The sequence below is a fragment of the Thermobia domestica genome, chromosome 17 (assembly GCF_964235325.1).
Source record: "Thermobia domestica chromosome 17, izTheDome1.hap1.1, whole genome shotgun sequence".
NCBI lineage: Eukaryota > Metazoa > Arthropoda > Insecta > Zygentoma > Lepismatidae > Thermobia > Thermobia domestica.
Genome location: NC_137470.1, coordinates 151,920,733 through 151,935,809, shown reverse-complemented (window position 1 = coordinate 151,935,809; position 15,077 = coordinate 151,920,733). Strand labels below are relative to the sequence as shown.

The 15,077-nt window shown below is 35.3% G+C and overlaps 1 protein-coding gene across 1 annotated transcript in view; it reads left to right on the top strand.

The window, feature by feature from the left end:
• The window catches only part of LOC145674420 (uncharacterized), a 34,388-nt gene that overhangs the window by 3,602 nt on the left and 15,709 nt on the right, over positions 1 to 15,077 (top strand). The gene's annotated exons all lie outside the window — the stretch shown is intronic.

Genomic DNA, 15,077 nt, shown 5'->3' with positions numbered 1-15,077 from the left:
CTAACACATGTAAATAGTAGGGGGCAAAATTGGAAAAAAAGATTAAGTGAATTTTATTATTATTATTATTATTATTATTATTATTATTATTATTATTATTATTATTATTAAAATAATCGTTCTTTGTGTCATTGGCTTTGAGGATAAGCATCTCTTGAATTTTTATTTTTATTTGTGGTCTACAGCAATCATGATTGCTGTTCGTACGTCAAGATGATCATTGTTGAGCGCCCAATCGGGAAAGAAGACTATTGGTGGAACAGGAAAATCTATCAGTATATTTTCTCACATTTTAGACCGATTGTTCCCTCTAAACATTGAAACTGGATTCGCTTGAGCGGAAACCAAGATCATTACCAAATTGCACTACGTAAGACGCCAACGAAAAAAACACACTATTGTAAAAAAAATGTTATGATAATAATGACATTAAATTGTGTAATCAACAAATAAATTGCACTAACCTCAATTACTAGTGGTTTTCGGTTGATTAAAATTTTAGACACCTTAATGGGAACATTATCCGAATACACACAAGAAAAAAAACTCCTCACGGAATTTTCTTACCACACAAGGCATCGATAATTCGATGAATTTCACAACAAAAAGTACTCGACCAGAAGTCAAAACATTTTTTCACTATGAACAGCGATAAGAATAACCATTGCTAATCGAATTAGGAATGAATTTTACCTTTTGAAAGCATTATACAAGAACGAAATAATTATATTCTAATTTACTGCATTGCTCTACCATGGTAAAAAAGTAATATGTTTACTACTTACCTAAATTTAAAGCTTCTTTCTTGAAAATGATCATTTTCTGAGCTTGTAAAGATATATATATATATATAAACATCAAATGTTCGAAATGTTTAAGATACAATAGAAGCTGTTTATACATAAAAAATAGTCAGAAACTATATCACTGTCACTCACAGTTCCCAACACACCACATATACACAATCGTTTTGGCTTCAGAAACAACCAAATGTTTTTTCTGTGGATTTCTGTCTTTAATACGAATTCATTTGCTATATCACGCTGATTTAATTTGTCAACTCTTTCCTGGTGAATCTGAAGAACAGCAACATGATTAAGTCTACTCTGAGTCATAGTGCTTCTAAGATAGGTCTTTAATCGACGTAGAACTGAAAACGCAGGCAAGAACTGACAAAGCAGGATGCTGTAAAAGTTTACACAGTTCTTCACAAAGCTCAAATACAATATTAGCGGCCTCCATGGAGAAAAATGTTTTAAAATCCTTCATGTTACGCATCAAGCCACCAGCGACAGACCCACCTGTACTTGTATCATCATCATGTATATTTTTCAGGGTTTCAAATAACGGCGGGTAGTTCTTCAGAACACTGTCAAATGACAGAGCTTTTACAGTCCATCTGTTCGGACATAAAGGTCTCAACGAGACACTTGAAGAACAACTGTAATTATTTTCCGATAAGCCCTTCTGAATATTCGTAAAATTAGCTAAACGCTTCGGTGAGTCACGTATTAAATTTACAAGCGCACGCACGAATTCAAGAACATCTCTAATACAAGGAATTTGTCGTGCTGCCCACTGTAAAGCTAAATGTAAAGAGTAGGCAGTACAGTGAATATAGAGCACCTTCGGTTGCACTTCTTTTATTTTAGCTTGGACTCCAGAGTAACAACTGGACATATTACTAGCTCCATCATAACACTGTCCTCTGCAGTTTTGTAATGATAGATCCATTCGTACAAGCACATCTGTAATCATTGTTGTTAATGTAGATACATCCATTACTTCTACTTTATAGAAACCGATGAAATCCTCGTATACTTCGAATGCTTCACTTACATAACGAATACGCAAGCTCACTTGCTCCTGACGCGCAATGTCTGAAGTTTCGTCAACAATAAGAGAAAAATACTTTTGCCGTTTAATATCAGATGCTATGCCACGAAGAACGAATTGCGCAAGAGGTTCTAAAATTTCATTTTGAATGTCATGGCCGAGCCATTTATCTCGACGAAGAAGCCACTTGCATAAATCTTCGGAATCCTCTGCTCTCAACTGCAGAAGCTGGTATAAGTTTCCTGCTTCCTCAGAATGTCTACGTAAAGCATATCCCTGTCTCGCCAGGTAGCGAATTGAGGAAATCACCTTAAGAAGAGCATTTTGCGCAAACACCACATTTTCGGCAATTTGTTTGTTCAATTTACTGTTCACGTTCACTTTTTCACTAAGGATTAATTTTATTGCTGCTTCTCGGTGAGCATGAGAATTTTCGTGACAAGAAAATTTTTCAACTGCTTTTCCCAGTTCTTGAATCCATTTTTAGTAAACCCTTCGTCCATATTTTTTGAAAACGAAAGATTTTTCTCCGTAGCTTTAATGCAAGTGAAACAAAACACCCGCTCTGACAATGGATCCTAATGAAGCCAAGGGTAGTTATCGAACCAACAAGCCCGAAAGCATCGGCGTACTTTACCGAAATACACTTGAGGGAAAGAAATATCGCGTGGTTGATTGGGAGCACTATTATCTTGCAATTTTATAGTATCATTGTCTACATGCGATGTGTTAAACAGCTGTTGTTTGGCAGACACATTATCGACATTTGAACTTCCCGGTCTCGATTCCACACTTACACTAGAAACGCTATCTTCACTGTTGATACAAGATGACTCACCAGTTTCGAGTGTACTCTGCGCAGCACTCATACATGAGGAGTTCTCTCCACTTCTTTTTGAACTGACACTACTACTGCCACTGATTTTTTAAAAAATACTTCAAGAGAGACATTTTGTCTCGACTCAAACACACACCACAGTTTAAGATACGATATTAAAGAGCACCAGGCGGACCCGCATGATACAGAAATACAGACATACTGTCCCAAAACTATGACAAATCTCTTGCATTCTTTCGTCTAAATTTTTAGAAAACTATAAAGATACTTCTTTCACGTGATTGCCCTAAGGGGAGATAAAAGAGAAGGAGAGAAGTGAGAATGATGCCTTTCCTTCTTTCCATCCACATGTTCAATTGTACGAATATAATCCAAGGCAGCAAGATGTTACTGGTTCTTTTACCGTATACTTGCTTTGTTCGGAAGTTAAAAGATCAACAGGTCAACATGGACTGTCACTTGATAGCAGAAGTGCCCACCCCCCTCCTCTAATTTTTTTTGGCTTCACAAGACACCGGCAGAAGTTGATCTTAGCTCGCGTTTCTACCATGTTCTTTCTTCTACTGAGGCACGGGACACCCTGAGGATGTGATTGACAGGTTACACTGTTAAACAAATTTTGATCGAAAGTATGTAAATTCTTTGAAATTGCGATTTTTACTTTCATTTAACCATAATATGAAAGGAAATGATAATAGAAAATTTTTTTTAGCTCAGGTTGTGAAAAAAACGCCCTTGTACAACAGTAGCTGTATATATACAAATGTATTAATATTTATAGAACATTTAAGCAAAATCCTTGTAAATACCTACATTTCACTTTTTTATCTATTTCACTGTGATGTGATAAACTGGGGAGTTAAGAAGTACCCTAATCTATAGCTTTCTATACCCTTGTACTTCCTTTTTCAAAATTGTGCAAATACCAGTTTCACAGCGATACAGAAAATAAAGTAACCGTGGTCAAGTTAAACATTAACAATTCCGTAATAAAAATCAGTATTAACATCAAAACATGAAAAATATGTACAAATACCTTTTTGTGCAAGAGCTACACTGCAATGTAGACAAAAGTTTCAAGTGATCCCTTGTACAGGATTATGTTTATTTTATTTTGAGCGTCTTTGCTTGGCTTGCCTTTTGTAGTTACATCTGGTGCATCCCTTGCAATAGTCCAACAGTAGTCGGCCAATATGTTAGAACTCCACTTTCCCTCATATCTCTTCTCCATGGCTGCAATATCTTGATGGAAACGCTCACCATGTTCGTCATTTACTGCTCCACAATCTTCGGGAAAGAAGTCTAGATGTGAATGAAGAAAGTGGAGTTTCAGAGACATATTGCAACCAAGATTTTCGTAGCACAATAACAACTTTGCTACCAGTTGTATGTAATTTGTTGCTCGGTGTCTTCCCAAGAACTGTGAACAAAGACTCTTCAAGCTTTCCCACACAGATTTCTCCTTACCTTGGAGAATTTCGTCGAACTTGTGATCTTAGAATAGTTGCCTAATCTGTAGCCCTATGAAAACACCCTCTTTAACTTTGGCATCACTTAATCGAGGGAATTGTCCTCTTAGATACTTATAGGCCTCATCCTCTTGGTTCATGCTCTTAACAAAACTTTTGATAAGACCTAATTTAATATGTAGAGGGGGAAGCAAAATTCGGTTACGATCTACCAGTGGTTCGTGCTGCACATTTTTCACTCCCGGCTGAAGAGTTTCTCTGGTACTCCAATCACTTTTGCGGTAATGAGATCCACGATCTCTACTGTCCCATTCACATATAAAGCAACAATACTTTGTATACCCTAACTGCATACCTAGCAACAGTGCTATTAACTTTAAGGTCACTACAAATGAGCCACTGAAAATCGTAATATTTAATGACTTGAAATAAACGTTTCAAGTTTTCATAAGATTCCTTCATATGAACTGCGTAACCTACAGGAATTGAAGGAAGTTCATTTCCAATATGTAAAAGCACTGCCTTTAAACTCACCTTGGACGAATCTATAAAGAGTCTCCACTCCGTAGGTTCGTAATTAATTTTAAGTGCCCTCATGAGACCATTTACATCTGTACATGCCACAAGTGTGTCTTCCATAGTAAAAAATGAAGTGGACATCTTCTCCCTATTCCGATACACTGAAATATTTACTTTTTCCTGCAATAATTTCCATTGCTTTAAGCGTGACTCTAAAATTTCGGCTTTGCTTTTCGAGAGGTCTAAGTCTCTAATTAGATCACTTAGTTCCTCTTGAGTAAGTCTATGTGGTTCACATGGAGGTTCTTCTACAACAAAACGTAGGGTCCTTCGAAGTACTTGATTCAGAAGCTTCAACTTCTTGATCATCATCAGAAAAAAGATTGTATTCTTTAGGTGGGTCAGGAACAGGTAGTCCTTCTCCATGTGGAACAGGGCGCATTGCAGAAGGAATGTTAGGATAGATCAAGGCCCGCTTCTTCTTCGTGGAAATTCCCTTCTTGACGGAAGGAACGGTACAAAAATAACAGTCTCTGATATGGTCGCTTGGCTCCCTCCAAATCATGGGCACTGCAAAAGGCATTGAGCGCCCCTTCCCATTAATCCAATTTCTTAGGTTGCTGGCACAAGTGTTACACACAATGTGGGGTGCCCAAGATTTATCTTGGTCTCCAATTTTACAACCAAAGTAATATTGATAGGCTTTTCTTATTAGTGGTGCTATAGTCTGCTTTTGTGAGGAAAATGTCACTTCCCCACACACGTAGCGGAAGCTATCCGCACTGTTTACACAATTTTGCGTCATTTTTGTTTATTGAAATCCTCAAAATGTCACTTGAAATAGTTCCAACAACTATTTAAAAATATACATTCGAAATACCAGTATTGTTGCGTACTTGTTGTTGTATTTTTATGTCCTGCACTACACAAACGTCACACCCAAAACGCTGATAACTGCACTAAACCTGTCTTTTCTAACAATAGCAGAACACTACTGAGATAAGAAACACAATGAAACCAAGAGTTCATATAGTTTCTCCAGTGGGGGGCGCGGTGGCTCAGTGGTAGAGCGTTCACCTCTGGTGCTTGGGGTCCCGGGTTCGATCCCAGCCCCCGCCAAGTGAACTTTGTGGTGGACAAACACCGCGCTCGTGGGTTTTCTCGGGGTACTCCCGTTTCCTCCCACCTTCTTCATTCCACCATTTCACTCATCTCTCATCATCACCGTCTCCTTTAGCCTAACCGGCATAAGCGTGGGACGTAAAACTTAAAGATTTCATTTCATAGTTTCTCCAGTGTTGCCGGATCAGTGTAACATTTTACCCCAAACGAAGCGAATATATTTATTTTTAAAGCGTTATTATTAGACATGCCTGTAAAACGAAAATTAGAGCTAATATTCGAAAATAACTTTCAAATTCGTGATCAGCAACATAAAATCAATAAGAATTAGCTGATTTTGTTCAATTTACATTTTCGTTGTTGAACAGTGTTATTGTAATACCTGTTCCATCTGCAGTTGTTTTAATACTCCACATTGTTTTGGACGTGCGCATTTTAAAACTGACCTAGCATTAAAAGAGTGCTGGAATATAGCTCTTTGTATCGATGGTTTACCAAAATCTGAGAATCTTGAATTTTTCTTTTCCAGCTGTTGCCTATGTATGGTTCACTAATTTTGACCCAAGCATATGCATTTTGAATATTATAGATGACAACCTGTCACCATTAAAACACACACACAAACATTACATATATATATATATATATATATATATATATATATATATATATATATATATATAGAGAGAGAGAGAGAGAGGGAGAGAGAATTAAATAAGATAAACACTTAGCAATTTATTTCACACTTAGCTTTGTATTTGAGAGGTAGTTTTCCTTGAAAGGCAAGACTTTTTGGATATTGTTTGGTGCCCCGAAAGTGTGTGGGCAAAATGCTATGTTTGCCCCCAGTCTCTGAAGTGGGGGGGGGGCAAGTGACCCCTTTTGCCATGGCTCAGGCGCCTATGACCGTAACACGGGGTTACTTTGCACATCGGGCATTACTTCCCACAAAATATGTTAAGAGTTTCACAGTTCTCTGTCAGTAAAACCATGAACTGTAAACTGGAAGCTTCAACTAACCTGTAAGATAGAACATGTAACTGTATTTTGGCTATAATGTTGGGGGTTACCATCAGTTCTAATTACCGGGTGGATTTGTTGTTGTTATGGTATGGAAAGCAGTCACTGTAAAGACCGCCAAATTTTAAAAAAAATTCCGTCAAAGTTTAGTCAGTTTCTTAGAATACTAGTGTGCATAATGGGACTTTCATGTAATTGTTGAAATTGAAATGTGAAGCGTTTCATAGGTGGGGTTACTTTGCACAACATACAAAAAAGTATGGCGAATATACGTTTCTGTGCAATGTTTTCCCTTCAGTATTTGAACTTTTTATTTTCTACACAAAACTGCATGCATTTTATTAATATTGATATTAGAATGATGGTAACGGTATCAGTACTTAGTTTCAATTATCGATATTTATAGAGAAAATCATGTATTTTCTGGTACCGACTCAGGAACCACATTCTAATAGTATAGCATATGTCCCACAAAAGTGCCAACTCACGAACAGAAAAAAAATGATCCTCGTGAACTGATTTGATTTGGTTATTCCTTTTGTCCAAGAATATCGTCCGAACCGTAATAAGTGGAAGATTTACACGGTTTGTAACTTTCAGGCTGAAGCCCAACCAAAGTTGCATGATTTCTTTTTTTTCTTTTTTTTTTTTAAAAAAAAGACAAGTACTTAATTAGACTCAAACACTGACTTTAATCGGTTCTATCGGTTGAGTCACTTTTTGGAACTGTTTCTGCCTGAGTCACTTGTCGGAACTATTCGTGCCTTTTGTGTGACGTCCTTTTTGAAAAATTGGTGGTAGTTCATATTTTTCTCACTAGGTGTCTTTGTACAGTCATATGGTAGTTTGTTACTGTGACGTCATATGTTCTGTCTGCTTCTATGTGTAAAATGCGGTGAGCGCGTAATTGAATTTTGGTTTCATGGCGACGATCGAGTTAGCAAATGCGATTGAGAAACCGTTTCATGAATTTAATACAGAGAATTTAAACTTGTCGTTTTTAAATATGTTTGTACTAGATTCTGATGTTAACTCATATCGCTTTGCAGCACTGTGTGGTTTATTTGAGTTAGAGAAAACCTGTCATGGTTGTGGTCGAAGGCTGAAGATATTTCCGACGTATGGTAAAAGCGTTTGTTTATTGGTTAGTCTTGTTTGTAATAATAAAAAGTGTGCTTGGTTTAATAAATCGACGTCTGTGCGGAAAGGAAAATTTTTCAGTAATGTGAACTTGAGTATTGTGCATGTGTTCTTGCCATCTTATTTTTTCAAGAATCAGCAATTATGAGTTCATTATTCATGATTGTTCTGGTATGGCGAAACGGTGAGTGCTTTCGTTTTTTGATTGAAATTATTTTTATTCTTGATATTTTTTCCTTTGATTATTTGGCAAAGTATTTGTTTCGCTGCTGGTGGTTCCATTATCTTGCTGAGATGTAATTTATTTTTCCTCGTCAGGTTGCACTGATTTATAATTAGTGATGACTGTTGTTTTTTCTTTTTAATTTTTTTTCCTTCTTACGTTAGGTTAATAGTAGTGGTTTCATTAAATATTGTTTTTCTGGGATGCTTTTGTGGTACTTGAGTGGGGGGTGGGGGGAGCGGTAGCCCCATTTAGATATAAATATTGATAGTGCTTCACCTGGATGATTAGGAATAGTGTTTAGTAACATTTTTGCCCTTGCAATTATAGCATAATTCTTAACATTGTACATTACGTTGACTCAGACAGTAACTGTAACCGATTCATCTGATCCGATTCCGGGAGCAGTTTAGGAATGATTCCTAAACTGCTCCGGTGACCGGATCAGATTAATCGGTTGCAGTCACTGTTTGGAGCCTAAAAATCTATTGCTAGTGATTCTTACGTGTATAAGCTGCAAGCCCATTCCTAAAAGTTTAGTGATTTCTAAAAAAAAAAAAAAAAAAAAAAAAAAAGACTTTTTGAGTGAAGGCTCTGTCAAACTGCTTTTCTGGATACGCCACTGTTCATAATTTGTTTTCTAACCAGAAATTCCTTCCGGCATCTATCTAAATGGGAAATTTACCTAAATTTAAAACACAGGAGGCTCCAGTGGTAATATATATATATTTTTTATCTAAGCGTTATTTTGGATCGGTGCAAAGTAACCGCGAGTAGAAGCTGAAAAGCCTTCTCCCACTTTTACGTTTCTTATGACTTTAAAACGTTACACATTTCAACTACTGCATCAAAGTCCCACTATACATGGTAGTTTTCTACGAAACTAATTTAACTTTGACGCAAATTCTTATAGATGATATCTTTCAAATTTTATCAGCCTTTAGAGTGACTGCTTTTAATACCTCTACAAGAACAAACTTTCCCCGTAATTGGTACTGAATTTAACCGCCAACATTATAGCCAAAATACAGTTACATGTTCTATCTTACGGTGGCTGTTGAAACTTCCTCTTTACTGTTCATGGTTGTCCCGACAGAAAATTGTGAAAATCTTTTCAATCTTTGTGCAAAATAATGCCCAATGTGCAAAGTAACCTCGTCTTATGGTACTTCAAAGTTTTTTTATGCAAGACGTCATAGTTTTTAATAAACAGTAGGTTATATATCATTATTTTTTTTCTACCTTAACTGGGGAAAAGGAAGTGCTTTGAAGATGTTATTAATTTACTCTTTCTCTCTCTCTGTCATCACGTTAGGAGAATGAAGCTCGATTCGTATACTAATTTATAACAGCAAGTTAATATACACTTCTAACTAACATTATGGAGAAGGATACTATAGATGTGAAAGACCCCAAAATATTAGGAAGAGTAGATATGAGAAAATGATCAAACAGGGCCGCTATCAGTATCGAATCCATAGTCTTCTGGCTGAGTAGGTGTTGCTCATTTTGTTTACTTTTTTTAAATAATAGTTATTATTATAATTATGATAAGGAATTGCAAATGTACAGGGAACAGACATTGATATCGCAAGAATGTTGCTTTTCTTATTTATTCTCATCACTTTCTTATTTCAAAATTCTTTGTATATGCATTTTTTTCCTGAAGCTAGTGCTATTTCGCCTGCCATCTGGTAAAAAAAAAAAATTGTACAGTATTATAATAAGAATTTTTACCTAAATACTGCGCAAAAAATTCGTATTTTATATAATTTTTTTTGACATAGCATACAAAAGATATAACCGAAAAATAAATATTAATAATCATAACCTATTGAGTAATGGAGGACAATACATAATGATTCCAATGATGTATAAAAATATTTATAACAATCTTTAAAACATTCAACACTTGAAATCGAAAATGGTATCAATAATCACTACAGTTGGAAACACGTCTCAAATAAATAAAAACGTATGAAATTGTTTGTACTTCATATCTAGCCCCATTCGTTCTGTAAGATCCTCGAAAATTTTAAATCATTTCACTTGTCTTTTGAATGGTGTGATTTCAAATTATAATCCCTATGGTGAAAAGCTGAATGCACACCATTAGTAGATCCAAATTCAAAACATGTTACAAATAAAACGATTGGGCATATTTTTATAGCTCTTACCTAGGATATTCTTATCCTTTCCTAGATGGTAGAAAATAACTAATTATTTCACTCATCGGATAGCGATAACGTGGTCTGAAGTGAAACACTTCCACCTCAGTTCCTGAGAGCACGTAAATGAGAGGTCAAAATTTAGAGTAGGTAAAGAATAGAAGAAATGGATAATTTTAATTTTAGTTTTGTTATCTACGGACATACTTGTATCTTTTATATTGTATCATATAGAAACAAATGTGTTTCCCTCAGTTATTACGGATAAGACAATTTCAAATTATATCCTTTGTTGAGAAGCGGAAAAACTGTTATTATTAACCACAAGTTTGATAATATTTCAAGAATAAGGATTGGAAATATTTTCCTAACTTGTTTCGGATTTGTACCTTTTCCTTGCAACTATTCTACAACCAACATTACGGAATATTTTTTTTTTCATTTTTAGGAGATAAGTGTATAAAATTAGGAGTTTGTGCCTTCTACAATGTAGAAATTTGTAAGAATGTCCCTAGCTGGAAACTACAAAGAAAATTTCAATTCGTTCTATTTCAAGCGCTTTCCAATTCAAATTTTTGTTTCCGCTGCTCTGAGGCTATCGTAGAAGTATATATTTGACAACCTGCTATTCATAGTAGAAGAGGCAAGTAACTCGCGAGTATTTTTTTTTTTTTTAATGAAGAAGGAAGTGGAACTGCCGTAATCTGTACTGCCAAACAATGAAAGAAATTTTGATCGTAGCATTAAACTTCTTTCAAACTTAGTGATCAGAACGGCTCCTACTCTGCGGGTGGTATAATTTAAGATCGTTTCATTTCTTTTAGGCGAGTGAAATGAATTGAGATCTTATTTGAGAATGTAACGGAATGTAAGAATATCCCAGGTTCAAATCATGAAAAAATTCCCAACCATTTTATTTGAAACATGTTTCGAACTTATCAGTCATTTTGCTTCTGACTGCAGAGAATGTAATTTGAGATCATGTCTTTCTTATTAGGTGAGTGAAATAAATTTTGTTACTCTGCTTTTAGATTTTAGGCAGAAGTGTAAATAGCCACAGATACAAGTACCACAATATTTTCTATTTTTTATTTAAGAAAAGCTTTGGAATAGAAAATTAAGTATATATTTATCAATACAAAATAACTGTGCGAAATATCCTTTTTGACAAAATAGAATCTTAATATCTTTAAAAAATGTGCCGACGTCGGTTTCTTCTTTTTGGGTTTCCTTTAAAGGGGGTGGTCATTATGACTACAAATCGATTTATAAGTAACGTTAGTTTCAATTTCTGTTATGGGGCAGCAGCATTTTATCAGATAATGTTCTCGTTGTACTTTTTGAAAAGGGTATTTTATAAACGAATTTTCGTTCTTCAATATAGAACTTTTGTAGACTGACATCATCATTATTATTTAAATTCATTTCAAAGCGATGTTAAGTCAAATTTCATTGTGGGTTAATGAGATGTACTCATAAAATGCCAGCGAAGCATTATTTATTTATTTATAAATTAGTCCTGTACAGTCCAGATTAAGAATATTATCGTAAATACGATATTATGAAGTACATCCCGCCTTTCGAAGAAAATTTCTTAGTAGGATAGAAAACTATACCGTCTTAGCTGCATTTCATTCTCGAATCCAGGTTTAAATTAGGAAATCACGATGATGGCTATGAATCCAAGGTTTTATGAGAGAAAGAAAGAAAGTGTTTTAAGAAAAACTATTGTCCACTTTTATTATATTTCTTATACGGGGGAATATATTCTATGATCCAATCGAAAGTGCAGGAACGTGAGAGTACAAAGAACCAAGGCTGACGAGAAGGTTATGGATCCAATGGTTTATAGTTTACTTGTGTATCAGTTTTTAAATATATTTTGTGTTTCCACGTATTTTTCGCTTTCTTTAATTTGCACCTTTATGTCAATTTTTAATTTTTTTCACACTATTTTCGATTGAATTCCACCAAGATATGAGTTTTCTATCATTTTGTCAGTTCTTGTGTGTATTGATAGCTTTTACCAATTTTCATACTGCCTTTTTGTACAGGTCCATATTTTTGCACTTGAAGCTGTAAACGCTGAGCTATTCCATATAGAATCAGGAACTTCACGAGTGAAACCTTAAAAATTAAAGTTAGATTTTACATTTCAAATAAAATTGACGTTTGTTCGATTAGCACTTGCTGATGACTCAAAGCTCATAGGATACAGGCTTGGGTGTCGTTTTAAAGCTGATCAACAGTTGTATGTGGAATATTATTACAAACTATCCTCGCAGACCGTTTGAACGCTCAAAATTGTAAGTTTCTAAACCACATAATTTTATTCCGTTCCACCTAATAAAACATCTGCATCAAACCTAAGGTGAAGACTTTGGCGGTCAAGGGAACTGACTTTCGCAGTAGGTATATTTATGCCTAGGAAATTGACTCTCCATAGTGGAAAATATAAGCTGGGAGAAGAACCACGACGCAATTCACTCATTAGTAGACCTTCGAGTGCAGTGCGATGTGGTTCTTGTAGTTTGCATATTGTGATGCGGAGAGTAGTTTTCCGAATACAAATAAACCTTATTTGAAACGACATGTTTAACTTAGATCCCTTTTATTATGGGGACCTCAATCGAGCTGTCTGAAAACAGTGAACTAAATGCACTTTCGAACTATCAGTAACCAGATCAAACTTTGTACTTTTTCATAATTTGTGATAAATTATCACTTTTAGAAACAGTGGTGGATAAACTCACATGAAAAGGTGATGTAACAGTGTAGGAATCTGCCTTTTTTGTGGTATTTGACATCCTGGGTTTCAAGTTTTACACATACTTGTTGACAGCTCGAAAATGGAGTTATGATTGTTCACCTTGGTTTCAGACAACTTAATTACTATTGATGCAGTGCCACTATATATATATATAGCATTCAACTTTTATTACTTTCATCTGTTTACATGATATGAAACAAGGACATTTTTACCTTATATCAGAAATATTTTCAATTCTGCAAGTTTATTAATTAAGACATCTTTACTCACTTTATTTAGTATATCCCTTTTATGCTGCATTACCATAAACGATTCATTGGCTGAGGTTTGCCCTTAATCTTTATTTAATAATATTGAGATTCAAAAACGCTCATTCACTCACAACATCAAATTGCGATGTCTTGGACCAAATATCTGCATACAATTTTAGTTCTTCGATTGGTTTCCCTTTATCAATGCCACAGATTTTCTTCATTACATTTATGGGTAGTTCGTCTTTTAAATCAGAATTCAGCCTTGGATCGAAACACACCAAGTCGCAGTAAACATTTTCGTGTTTCGAAAACCGATTAGTCAAACTTTGAATGATTTTGTTAGGGACATCACTGAAATCACACAGTCTGAAACTTTTCTCTTCTGTATCCCTGTTTTCATGACATGCCAATCCAGATGATGCAGCGATATTGCATATTTGTGAATTACTTCTTTTTTTTTTACCTATTTTGCGCGAAGGTGCTACTTAAAAGTGCACAATCTGTTGTTAAAAAGAAAAATAAAATGTATAGAAGATATGTTGATTTTAGATCTTATCTGTAATTGTGGTTACAGTAATAACATAGAATTTGTGTTTCGGTTTTCTATGGCAACTGGTAATTATTAATGGACATTACAAAATAAAAAGTAGTTGTGGTGAATGTGATGCGTCTGATTTGAAAGTTATGCAATCACTAGTTATTGCAATCGTACGTATAAATGAAAAGTGTGCCTGATAGTGGTGACTTATATTAGTATTCGAACTGGTTTAATGTGACAAAAATTCGTTAAATTTAATCTTAACGTTACAATCACACGATTACATTCTATGGAAAGAAAAATTTTATACTATCGCAGGGAAATGTAGGCACAGTTTATATGATTTGATCACAGCAAAACGCATGCCACCTCCTGGATTCTTCGGCCCCTACCCCTTTCCAACTCCCTACTACCCCTACAACTTCCCGCCACGCGCGACACCCAATCTGTTACGCTCCTTGTGGCTACTGCTTTGAAACAAATGCAGAGTATGAGAATTAATTCTCTCATATTTGTAGTTTCGTGTGCAGAAGATACATACTACTGGGTCATGATCACAGTGAGTCATGGTGATTGGTGGGTCGCTGTGGGTCGCGTGCTGTTGACCCACGATCGACTGACCCAGTGACTCAATGACCTACTCCAACTGTGGCTCTACAGTTGCTCAAATTTAAACGAACGGTTTCCGCTAATATTTTGTGTACAAAATATTCTATTGTACGTTTTCAGGACAATAACTGTAATAAAAAGAACTGAATATAATTGAACACTTACGCTTATAATAAACTAACTTGTTGAGTTTGCAAACGTAATTATAAAAGCTTTGCGACAAAAATATATACAAAGACCATAATTCAGTGACCTCTGAAATACAAAGTAACAAAATAATGTATAAGATTCAGTCTACAGAGGAGTTGTTACTTAAAGAGTGGCATACACTATTTGGAGATTGGAGATAAGACGAGAAATGTTTACGATACTTTTTGTCTCGTCTCGATTATCATCTCCAAAGCATAACGATAGTGTGAGTTAGCCTTGTCCCGTCTCGAATTAAAATGTTAAATCTCATCCCGATTTTGTTTGGTTTGTTTGAGAATCGAGATGAGAATTTCGTCTTTTCATGGGCAACATTACACAAAACCGAAATATTTCTTTTGCCTAATATCACGTGTCTGCTTGT